The 12,952-nt window shown below is 49.4% G+C and overlaps 1 non-coding gene across 1 annotated transcript; it reads right to left on the bottom strand.

The window, feature by feature from the left end:
* Nucleotides 1-9,899: 9,899 nt before the first annotated feature.
* LOC129492354 (U6 spliceosomal RNA) lies at nucleotides 9,900-10,001 on the bottom strand. The gene has a single exon (XR_008660816.1). It is a non-coding gene; the product is annotated as a U6 spliceosomal RNA (small nuclear RNA).
* Nucleotides 10,002-12,952: the final 2,951 nt, after the last annotated feature.

Here is a 12,952-nt window from a genome sequence, read left to right as displayed (position 1 = left end):
GCTCTGCCACATAGTGCCAGCCTGAGCATATACGCATGCGCACACACACAAACACACACATACACACACACACACACATACGCACAAGAGCATGCACACATGCAGCCCCCCGTTCTCCTTCTGCCCCTTGCCCCCCCCACTGCCTCAATTACAGCTAATTGAGAGGTAAATAGGCTCATGACAGCAGTTGTAATCAGTGACATGTGAAGCAAATTAAATTTCTTACACCAAAAATAACAGGACGATTTGCCTGCCAAGGCCCGTCACCCAGATGGCCCCCTCTTGGGTTGTGGGGGCCATGCACACATAGCCTGGGGGTTTCAAGGTCCAGGGTTCCCTTTGCTTGACTGGCTTTTCCAGGCAGAGACTCCAGGGGCTCAGCAAAGCAGGCTGGGGGTGGCGGGTATTATCCATACCAAATAGAAGGGAAGTGCCCTGGAGTCCCTGGCATTGACTGGGCTGGGTGCTGGCTGACTTCTCAATCCTGTCACTTGCATTTAACCCTCACAGCAGCCCTGCATTCTACACTGTCCTGTGCACAGTGGAAAGTCGCAGCCCCAGGCCTGACTGTGGCCGAGGCACAAGCTCTTGGTCTGCTGCTGGGCTGCCTCCTCCTCCCAGCCTTGCTACAGCTGTGGACAAAAGTCACAGAGGTGGTCAGGGTCACCTTGCTGTCCTCCCACACTATGCATCAAAGTGGCCCAGCTCTCCCAGGCCACCATTTCTTCTGGCCCCTGGAAAACGCCCATCTGACTCGGGAGGTGCTTGGCCTGCTCTGCTCACCTGGATTGCTGCCGTGCTGGAGCAGGGGGGTTGCCTGGGACCCGCCCACCCCTCGGAAAGAGGAAAGGAGTGGCCTGAGCGCCACTGCCCACTGTCAACCTCACCTGCCTCCTTCATCAGCTTCCCAGGCCCCTCCCCTGTGAAGCAAACGCTTTCCAGGGAAATTCTGGCTCCAGCCTTCAACTGGCTGGGCCTCCAAGACTATACTTAGAAAGTGGGAGAAGACACAGCCGTGCCAATGGGCCAGCTCCAGGGAGAGCTGGCATCACCCAAGACTCACGCTGCAGAAAACCAAAGGCAAGTACCCCACTCAAAGTCCCGCTCCCGCCACCCAATCCGGTTACCCCCTGCCTCCCCCTGCTTCCTGAGCCCCAGAGCAGTGAACGCGCTCAGGCCCAATTTCCTGCTGCTGTCTCACAATATTATAGTTTGATCGAGGATTTTCCTACTTACAGACTTCCAAAGGGTACAGCTATATCAGAAAAGGAAAAAGACTATCAAGCAAATGTGCTTTTCCTGTACACACACACACACACACACACACTGCTCTTTTTCTCTAGCTTCTAGATGTCTTTTAAACTTAGGGCTTCAGAGGTGTGTGTGTGTGTGCATGCATGTGTTTGTATGTGTGTCTGTGTATGTACGTGTGTATGTATATGTGTTCATGTATGCATATATGTATAGCTGTGCATGTGTGAGTCTGTTTATGTGTGCATGTGTATATATGGGGGTGAGTGTATGTGTGCATGCATGTGTATGTCTGCATGTATATGTGTGAGTGTGCATATGTAAGTGCATGCATGTGTGTATGTGTGGGTGTGAGTCAATGTATATATATGTGTATGCATGTATATGCTTATGTAAACTGTGTGCATATATGGGGGTGGGTTGAGTGTATGTGAATGTGTATGTATATATGTATATGTGTATGTGTGTATCTATTGTATGTATCTGTGTGTACACATGGGGTAGGTGTGAGTGTGTATGTGTATTATGTGCATATCTGTGTGTATATGTGTATATGTATATGTGTGCATATCTGTGTGTATATGTGTATATGTATATGTGTGCATATCTGTGTGTATGTGTGTACATATGTATATGTATATGTGTATGTATGTGTGTGGGGTGGTAGGTGTGTGTGTATGTATATGTATATCTGTGTGTATATATATGTATATGTGTATGTGTGTATTTGTATGCGTGTGTATACATGGGGGTAGGTGTGTGTATGTATGTACATGTATGTATGTGCATATCTGTGTGTATATGTATGTATATCTGTATAGGTATATGTGTATATGTGCGTGTATAAATGGGGGTAGCTGTGCCTGTATGGTGTATGTGCATATATGTGCATATCTGTGTGTATGTGTGTATATATATGTATATGTGTGTATGTATTTGTGTGTATACATGGGGGTAGGTGTGTATGTGTACATATGTGCATCTGTGTGTGTATATATATGTATTTGTGTGTATGTGTGTATACATGGGGGTAGGTGTGAGTGTGCGTGTGGGTATATGTATATGTATGTGCATACCTGTGTGTGTATATGTATATGTGTATGTGTGTATGCATTTGTGTGTATGTGTGTGTATACATGAGGGCAGGTGTGAGTGTATGTGTGTGTGTGTGTGTGGATGTGTGGATGTGGGGGGAGGGGCTGAAGGGTGTCCGCATATGGAACGTGCTGCTTTCCTTCCATTCTTTCGTTTTATCCCCACCCCCACAGGCACCAGGGCACCTGCTAACCTCCCAGAAGTGCCTGCAATGCAGATGAGGACTCAGGGCGCAGACCTGTCCGAGGGAAGAAGTTTCTGGGCGTAGAGCTGTCTGAGGAAAGCTTTTCTGGCTACACCTTGGGGAAGACCTTGGGGAAAAGAAATCAGAAGGATGGGTAGAGAGGCGAGTTCACCACAGGGCAGTCACAACGGAGAGCTCAGCTGCTCCTCACCCGGGGTGGGGTAGGAGGGCTAGGCCTTGACGTCCCCACACTTACTCCAACCCCACACCCAGCCAGTGCCTGGGCCCCCTCCGCAAGTTGGGATGGATGTGTGCCTGGGCCAGGAAGCTCTCTCCAGCTGAGGGCAAGCCTCCATGAGGGACACAGCTTTGCACTCTTGATAGCTGGGGAGTGACAGCCTCACCCTGGAGGGGAATCCGGGTCACCCCCGAGTCCCCCCACGCCCTCCTTTCTCTCCCCTCTTCTCTGCACTCATCATTGCCACGCCCCCAGCCTCTGAACCCTGCCCCACAAACCAAAGCCTAATGGATGTGGCAGAGTCTCTCACCAGTCCCCACCCCCCAAGCCCTCCATGGATGGCATCAAAACCAAACTGCACATCCCGGGCCAAGCTGCAGTGTGGGCTACATTCACGCACCTCCTCCTGCCCCACGGCCAACTGTGTAGAGATTTGTGGACACTCGCCACCAGGAAGCAAACTGTCGGGGAGAAGGAACCTTGCCTGAATGTCTCCCATGTGCCTTGGTGTCCAGCCAGAGTCTGGGCTGGTAAGGGAAGAGGGCTAGGGCGCAGGTGGCTGCTTGTAGTTGTTCTGTGGGTTGCCCAAGAGCCAGGCTCCTTACTGAGAGCCAGCTCAGCTGTAGGTGACCCCTGACAGGTGGCCCCATCTTACCCTTCAATGCATCGGCCCCAGAAGCCAACCCAGCACCCACTGGCCCCAGGAGGTGCTCAGTACGAGGGCAGGAAGGGCTCTGGATGGGGAGTCAGACTTCCTAGGAACTTGTGGCCAGTTCTCCCAATTGGCCTTGAGCAAACCCCTTGACCTCCAGGGGCCCAGCTCCTCCTACCCACAGGGTCATGGTGATCCAGAAAGGACCTGGGCTGCCTGGCGAGACCATTCTAGGCAGTAAATGACAGAGAAAGTGGCTGTTTCCAGGCTACTGTACTCGACAGAGAGGAGAGAAAAGATTTGCGACCATGCGGGAGGTGGCCAGGAGAGCTGAGGGCTTTCCCTGCCACAGCCCAGTGAGGCACACGGAGGCCGTGAAGAACCCCAGCACCCTGGGAGTGGGGGAGCTTGGAGCAGAGTTAGCAAGAGGTGGGGTCTCCCCTGCTTTATGTCCCTCGGAAGGGTGGGCACAGTGACGGGCCCCGCTTTCTCTTAGAGGCTCTGAGAGGAAGGGAAGCCAGCAACGCCTGCCCTGCGGGGAGAGAAGGGGTGGTCTTTGCGTCTAGTCCAATCTGTCCATTTCGGGATGGGGTCTCAGGGCACTGGTTACTCCTTAGTCACTTCGGGGCTTAATTACAAGGGTGGGGGCGGTGGAGGAGAGAAATGGGGAGTGGGTGAGGGGTGCGAGCCCTAGGGCTGGTTATCGCAGCCATGCTTCAGGGTGGCATCACACCATAGCGAGATCCTTGTGACGCTTTGCCACGAAGTTCAGGGGTCTGTCAGTTTCCTAGGGCTGCCATAATGAATTACACAGACCACGTGACTTATAACAACAGAAATTAATTCTCTCCCAGTTCCAGGGGCTGAGAGTCCAAGATCGAGGTGTTTGGTCCAGGGCTCCGTTCCCCCCAGAAGGCTCCAGGGGAGATTTCTTCCTCGCCTCTTTCAGCTTCTGGTGGCCCAGGTGTTCCTTGGCTTGTAGTCACACCAATCCCATCTTCGCCTCTGTCTACATGGCTACCTCTTCCCTGTCTCTGTGTCTTTATGCGGTGTTTCCCCCTCTGGGTCTCTCTTCCTATAAGGACACCAGTCCTATCGGATTAAGAGCCACCTCCTCTTAACTAATTACATCTGCAATGACCCTATTTCCAAATAAGGTCACATTCTGAAATCCTGGGAGTTAGGACATCAACATGTCTTTTGGGGGACACAATTCAATCCATAAAAAAGGGCATTGGGAGGACTGAGATTCAAGGATGCAAGCACAGGTTTGGGGCTTGCTAAACGCCCGAGGCCCTCCTGCTCCGTCCAGATAGGAGCAAACCCCATGAAAAGGAGAGCTGCCAGACGGGGGAGGGTCCCGGGGAGTGTCTAGCGAGTGCCCGTGAACTCCGAGAGGTTGTTTAAACCGCCCTCTGTTAAGAAGGGGGTGGGGCCCGGGTGGGTAACTCACTCAAAGCAACATGATTTTCCCCAGAATAGACCCAGGTCCCAAGAGTGGGGCACAGGGGCCCGCCCCCTTTGAAGTGCAAATGCCGGCCCCTGGGTGCAGCCCTCCCAGAATAATCAGTGTCTTGCATCTGCTGCCCTGCCTGAAGTGCGACCCGCCAGCTGCTCTCGTTCTCTGGATGCCCCACTGGCTGAAGTCAGGTGGCTGGAAGGATCAGGCCCCAGGCAGACCCAGTAATCAGCACTTAGCAGGGAGGGGGAATTAAGAAAACAGAGTGTTTAATGTGCTGGGTGGCAGCTGCAGTTCCGCTCCCATTTGCTTAGATACCTGCTGTCCCCGCTGGGCCCTGGGTAGGGGGGAGGGTGGCACGAGCAGCCCTTTGTCTAACAGCAGCTCACTTACAGGAGCCCCAGGCTGTTGGGCAGGTCGCAGGAGGAGGATGGGGCATTTGGTGGTTTTGATAACGATCAGCAGTGACCTTGGTGATAAGGATGCTTAGCGCCAGTCTCCCCTGTGGCAGAGTCCCAGCTCGCTGCTCTAGGGTCACCCATGAGGCTCCACCTTAAACCCCAGAGCTTCTCCACAAGAGATGTCAAAACCAACACCATAAACAGGAGGATTCTGTTCTAAAAGCTGGGGTTTGGGAACCAGACGGAGCAAGAGCAGCTGTGGAGACTGGTGGTGAGACCCAGCGTGCCGTCGGACTTTGCTTATCTAGCCCAAACCTCAGTTTTCTCATCTGTGAAACAGGAATCAGTCATTACAGGGTGGGCATGAGAAAGTGTATGTAAAACACCTGTCAATAATATTCAACATACTCTTTACTCACTAAGACCCAAGGTGCCTCTAGAAAGGGTTAAGTCCTGGCACCTGCCCCCCCAAAAAAGGGGTAAGGTCAGGTGAGAGAAAAACACCAGGTTGCCCCCTCCGGGCCTCCTGGTGCTCAGACCTTGCTCAAGAAGGGATGGCTTCCTTCTTTCTTCCTCCCTCCAAACCCTTTATCTGTCCCTTCTCAGCCGTGACCATGTTACTTCTTGGGCTACCTGCCTCTTTTAGGGCCCTAGTGAGGCAGATCTGTCTTGGCTGAGATAAAACAAGGCCAATCTAAACAGCACCTAGGCTGAGCAAGACAGCCTAAAATTCAATGTTCGCTGAGTGAGCGCTCTGGACATTCGACCACTAGTGAACAAATCCCCAGCACTGGCACCCGGAGCCTGGGGTCTATAGGCCCAGCCAGAGCTGGGGAAGGTGGGCTCGGGCATGCAAAGCTGCTACCTGGGGGTGATGTCCAGGGCTGCCTTCTCCAAAGCTTCTCCTTGGAGGGGACAGAGCTGTGCCCCTGAGACTCTAGAGCCCACAGGGAAAGGCCTCTTGGGGCTGGAACCTGCTCCTTGTGCCTTTCTAGGCCCCTCAGGGACATCAGTCCTGACCTGCCACAGGGAAGACCCCGTGGCTCTGAAGAGGAGACACTGGAATAGGAAATATATTCCTTTGCTGGGGTACTGTAACCAAGAACCACAGGCCAGGTGGTTTCAACAACTGAAATATATTCTCTCACAGTTCTGGAAGTCTGAAAATCAAGGTGTCAGCAAGGTTGGTTCCTCCCGCAGGCTGTGAGGGAGAATCTATTTCCTGCAGCTCCCCCAGATTCTAGTGGTTTGCTGGCAACCTTCAGCATTCCTTGGCTTGTAGCCACATCACTCCAATCTTCACACAGGCCTCTGTCTTCACATGGCCGTTTTTAAATAAGGGCACCAGTCATATTGGATTAGAGGCCCACCTTACTTCAGTGTGACCTCATCTTAACTAATATCTACAATGACCCTAGTTCCAAATAAGGTCACATTCTGGGTATTGGCGGTTAGGATTTAAATATATAGTTTTTGGCAGGGGACACTACTCAAACTGGACTTAAGTGTAGAGTAGGATTTGTTTGTTTTGAAGACAGAGTCTCATTCTGTCACCAAGGCTGGAGTGCAGTGGTCCGACCTCGGCTCACTGCAACCTCTGTCTCTTGGGTTCAAGCGATTCTTGTGCCTCAGCCTCCCAAGTAGCTGGGATTACAGGCGTGCGCCACCATGTCCAGCTAATTTTTGTATTTTTAGGAGAGACGGGGTTTCATCATGTTGGCCAGGCTGATCTCAAACTCCTGACCTCAAGTGATCCACCTGCCTCGGCCTCCCAAAGTGCTGGGATTACAGGAGTGAGACACCACGCCCGGCTGGATTGTGACCAAAGAAGTAGCACCCTCCTGATATTTGCTCTCCTAAATCTAGGGCAAGAGAGCTTTCCAGTATGACTTATTTGGGAGAAGACAAAAAAACTGGTGTGCTTGGGGCCAGGGCCTCTGGGGCAGGAAGGAGGCTGCCCTCCTGCAGAATCGCTATCTCTCCTCTGCCTGTGCAATGTGCTGGGAAGAATTAAGTCAGTCTTTGGGCTTTGCCATGAGGTAGCAGAAACTATTAAAAGTTGTCCTGTGAGCTGACTTAGAGCCCAGTGATTTAGCACGATTTGGAGAGAGGAGTGGCCTCACACCTCTGCCTCATGGCTCTGCCTCTGGGGAAACCACCCAGGTAAAGTCCACATGCCTGCATCCCACGAAGCTGCCCTTCATCTCTCCAGGCCCCTTCCTGATCTGTCAATCTGCCTAACTAGTTGTGCCTATGTCAGAGAGCTGTTTTGATAAGTAAATCAGATGATTAGGGCAAGCTGGCACGCAGTAGATGCATTCATTCTGGCCATTGCCAGCCTGAGTCAGTGAGGGATGCCCTGCAGAGAACACAGAAAGCATCTTACAGTGTAGAATTGCTGGGAATACAAGGGCAGACCAGACCAGGGGTGGAACAAGGGCAGAGGGCATGGGGAAAGGAGGTGCCTAGTATGACTCCCACTAAGAGATCCACAGGAATACGGAGGAGGAGCTGCCTCCCCAGGCATGGACTTGAGCACCCCGGCTCTTAAAGCTCCCTCTTCCCGTGTGGTCTACTGACACCTGATGGTAAATAATGGAAATGCAGCAAGAGTTGCAAAGTTTTTTGTGTGTGCGTTTTTTTCTTCTAATTTTACTTCTGTAACAGGATTACACGTACTGCTGCCTCTTCAGACACACAGATACCTGCACCTATGGCTACTCTAAGTTTCCCCACGTACACTAACTGACACAGACCTGAAACTTATGAGGGCTTTACGCTGGGGTCCGTGATGGTGCTGCTGCTGCTGGGCATCTTCTTTCTGTTCAGGGCCCGGTCAGTCCCAGGGTAGGCTTCAGAAAAGAGTCAGGCCGGGCACGGTGGCTCATACCTGTAATCCCAGCACTTTGGGAGGCCGAGGTGGGCAGATCACTTGAGGTCAGGGGTTCGAGACCAGCCTGGCTAACATGGTGGAACCCCGTCTCTACTAAAAATATAAAAATTAGCCGGGTGTAATGGCTCACGCCTGTAATCCCAGCTACTCAGGAGGCTGAGGCAGGAGAATCGCTTGAACCTGGGAGGCGGAAGTTGCAGTGAGCCGAGATCGTGCCATTGCACTCCAGCCTGGGCCTGGGCAACAGAGTGAGACTGTCTCAACAAAAGAAAAAAAAGGGGAGGGGAGAGTCAGTCCTTTCTGGGCCTAAAAATCTCTAGAGTAGAAGCTGTTGCTGCTACTTGATTACAATATGCCCTCACTTTGTCCTCCAACTAGCAAAAGAAACCCAGGCGGCCTCGGACAACCCAAAGGGCTACAGCACAGCTGTCTCCGTCATTCTGAGCACCTGAGTGGATTTGGGGAAAGAACGTGGGAGGGGGAGAAAGAGGAAGAGAAGAAGAGAGAACAGCTTGAGAAGGACACATCTGGTCCTTTCTAGAAATCTATTCAAAAATTAGCACTTCCTGGAGATGCCATGACGTGCTTAATCAGCTATGTAGGAATTAGGATTCAAGCCCTCTCTCCTTTTTTTGGGCACTGAGCTGAGAAGTAATTCTTGCTCTCTGGTGACACAATCTCTAGGCATCGTCAATGACCAAACTGAGCAGTGGTGGCTGGGCCTTGGGGTCTAAGGGTGCAGCCAGAGCTGGAGAAGGTGGGCTCCCTCTCTCGCACATGAGCAGCTGCTGCCTGGGGGTGATGCCCAGGGCTGCTTTCCCTGGAGCTTCTCCTTGGGGAAGGGCACTCACTCCTTGATGGGACAGGGCTGTGCCACGAAGACTCAGGGACCTGCAGGGGAAAGGCTTCTGGAGCTGACACCTGCTCCTTGTGCCTTCCTGGGTCCCTCAGGAGCCACAGGATCTTGTCTTGTCCTCAGGCTGTAAGAGCTTTCTAGTAACTACCCATCCCCATCCTCTGAGACCTGCTCGTTGCTGGGTGTCATACAGCAGAAATGAGAGGTCCTCTGGGTTAGTGGGTGCATCAGACCTTCCAGCTGCCATGCCGACCACCCTCAGCGCAGCTCTCTGGGGGCCTCTCTTTTAATATGGTTAGGAGTCGTGGTGGTGGACGTGGAGAGAAGATAGTACAAGGTCAGAAGAGTTTGGTATTTTATTTTGCTCTTATGAAAAGGGTGCCAATCCCAAGCCTGTCTTTCCTGAAATAGTTTTACTTAGGAATACAATTCTGGTAGCCCTATGGTTAGCCATCCTACTAAGAAATTTTGCATACCCACATATATAGCCATTGACCTTATTTCTCTGATAACACTTAAGGGCCTGGTCATAACCTTCTTACCCTACAATACAAAGACAAAACAAACAAAAAACCACGGTCTTTGGAGAACAAGCTATGAGTTAAAGCCAGGCTGGTCACACTACCTATGTGAACTCGGGCAAGTTACTTAACATCTGGCTTCAGTACTGGCATCATTAATAGAACGTCTCTCATTAGCCACATGAGAGACACAATAAAACATTAGCTTCCTCTAGACACTCAAGGCAACTTAAGATCACTAATTCTTCTAGGAGACATGGAATCTTACTCTTTTCCCTTTGTTTTGAGATCATGAGATCATAAAATAGTTTGCATCTACTTTTCTACTTTTGGTTCCTTTTTTTTTCTTTTAAAGAAGAAATTTTTTTAAACATGTCATCCTTGTGCAGGAGCCATGCGAATCTTCTCTGTATCATTCTAATTTTAATGTATGTGCTGCTGAAGTGAGCACCTACTTTGGATGTCTACAATCACCCGGTGATAGAGAGATAATACCTGCTCAGATTGCTTTACAGATAAGGAAACTAAGGCTAAATGACATAGTCATTGAGGCATGGGCCTTGAATCTCTCAAAGCTGTGAACTCATTTTATCATAAAAATATAAGACTTGTTGTTCCTTTTCTTTTAGAGACAGGGTCTGGTTCTGTTGCCAACGCTAGAGTGCAGTGGCATGATCATAGCTCGCTGCTACCTTGAACTCCTAGCCTCAAAAGATCCTCCTGCCTCAGCCTTCTAAGTAGCTAGAACCACAGATACAAGCCACCAGGCTTGGCTAATTTTCACTTTTATTTTTGTAGAGACAGGGTCTTGTTATGTTGCCCAGGCTGCTCTCAAACTCCTGGCCTCAAGTCATTCTCCTGCCTTGGCCTCCCAGAGTGCTGGGATTATAGGTGTGAGCCACTGCACCTGGCCCCTAGGCTTTTTTTTTTTTTTTTTTCTTACGTATATTATTAGAGATGTAGAAACGGAGGCGATGAGATTAAACAGTTCCTCCACTCACCCAGAGGACCTCTCATCTCTCATTTCTACTGTATGACATTTCTGCCATTTGTCATGCAATCAATTAGAAAAAGGCAAAGCCAGGATTCAAACCCAGATACTCTGGTAGATATTTTGTAGTGTTTTCTCTTAATCTTTAACAGTTTATTGTCCCCATTTATATGATAAGTAGGGTCAGAGATAGTAAACAACTTGTCTAAATTCTCATAATGTAACGGTAGAACACAGATTTCATCTCGGATCTGCTGTTCTCCAAAGCCCATGATTTTCCATGTTAGGCTACCACAATCTGAGGACCTTTCTGCATAGCAGGAACACAGAGTGACAGAAGGAATCCACTAGATTTCAGCATTCCCGACTTCCAATCCCGGTTCTTCCACTAAATCTGGGTCAGTTACTTGGCCTCCCTGAACCTCAGGTAGCGGGCAGTATTTGTTCCCCCTGCCCTATCTTCAATATTAGAGGATAGTGGGCTGAGGTGGGCATGGGGATTCGTGCTGAGAACAGCAATGCACTTGGAATCTTTCAGGCTCAAGGAAAACTCTATTCCTTATGCCTTCTTTTTACATGGCAGCAGGAGAGTACTAAATGCCTCTCCAGAGAGCTCCAGTTGCTTGAATTTGTGTTAATGTCACTTCCTGTATGCTGGTATTTGTATTTTCCAAAGCAAGGGGAAGACCAGGAACAGATCCCAAGAGGCAGAGCTGGGGAAAAGTGCCAGGTCTGATCTAAGAAAAAGATCCTGTTGTCCTCAAGCTGAGAAGCCAGAGCTTCCCATTCCAGGCTTCTGTACAGGTCTGTAGGGCAAAGAGCAATGGCCCCCTAAGGTATTTATTCTATCCTGTTCTAGAAAGGGAACTCACCACCTCTACAAAAATTGATCAGGAGTAAAGTGGTGAGTTTAGCAGTGTCCTGCGTTGGGTGAAATGGTCCATTCATCGTGTAAAAGTTCTGCTGCTGGCTTTCAGTCTTGGATTGGCATCCCCTGGAGTTTGATTTGGTGATATAGGAGGGACAGGAAAAAGCCCATCATTACCTAGATAAGATGGCAAGAAAGAAGTCCCAGGTGCGGCCCAAGGGGGATCCTGGGCACCGCCAGGGCACACTGGCCACAGGCCAGAGTCAGATTTCCTGGATTGTAGAAATCATGTGGGCCCCGTCCTCTACCCATTTGGGGACCTTAAAATGAAGAAAGCTATCTTTGCAAAGTACATGGCTAGGCCTGGATTTCCACAGGAAATACAGATGGCTTAAAAATGTTGGAATTCTGTGATAACCTGGTTTAATACAGTATACTTTCTTATGCATTAAATTAGCAAGGATTTTTTTTTTTTTTTTTTTTTTTTTTTTTTTTTTTGCCTATTACAAGTCAGGATGGTGGTTTCTGGAGAGAAAGGGGAGACGGTTAGTCACTGAAAGGGGACAGGATGGGGACCTCTGAGAGGCTGGAAATATCTTGTCTAGTAACGTTGGTCTTGTTACACAGGTGTGTCTATTTTGTGGAAATGTATCAAGCTATCACATTAATGATCTGTGCAGTTTGCTATGTATGTTACTCTAATGGAAAATTTTCTTAAAATTAAGGTGTTTCTGGTTTTAGCATTTTAACAAGAATGAACACCCAGTGCTAGAGAGGGTGCAACGAAATCATGGTGAGACCAAAGGCTGTCAAACATCTTTTTTTTGAGACGGAGTCTCGCTCTGTCACCCAGGCTGGAGTGCAGTGGCGCGATCTCAGCTCACTGCAAGGTCCGCCTCCTGGGTTCACGCCATTCTCCTGCCTCAGCCTCTCCCTGTAGCTGGGACTACAAGCGCCCGCCACCACACCCGACTAATTTTTTTTGTATTTTTAGTAGAGATGGGGTTTCACCGTGGTCTCGATCTCCTGACCTCGTGATCTGCCCGCCTCAGCCTCCCAAAGTGCTGGGATTACAAGCGTGAGCCACCGCGCCCGGCCCATACATCTTTTTTAATGCAGTGGAGCCAATATAAGTCATGAGCTTTGGTAGTGTTCATATTCTTTGTCCTATACTTTTGGAAGTCTCTTAAATATCCCAGAACACGGATGAATATTTATGTACCAACAAATTCATCACAGTGTAAGCAAAAGTTGAAAATATGCTAAATGTTAAACAACAGAGAAAATATGGGTATATTTATGATAAAGTGTTATATAGTCATTAAACTGAATGCTTAATAAGTGGTTTCCCATGCAATTAAGAGGCAGAATGAAAAATTTATGTTTCTTTAGTTTCAACTATATTAAAGCACATGGAGTCTCATAGTAAATAAAGACCTGGTTTTTCTTAGGAAACGACATTAAGTATATCTTTAAAAGCTCAATAAATAAGCTGGAAGCTACTTGCTTCCTGAATAAATCCGATTATTGGGCATTATAAAAA

This window comes from Symphalangus syndactylus, chromosome 10 (genome assembly GCF_028878055.3).
Source record: "Symphalangus syndactylus isolate Jambi chromosome 10, NHGRI_mSymSyn1-v2.1_pri, whole genome shotgun sequence".
NCBI lineage: Eukaryota > Metazoa > Chordata > Mammalia > Primates > Hylobatidae > Symphalangus > Symphalangus syndactylus.
The sequence above is the reverse complement of the archived record's forward strand: the minus strand, read 5'-3'. Positions and strand labels throughout refer to the sequence as shown.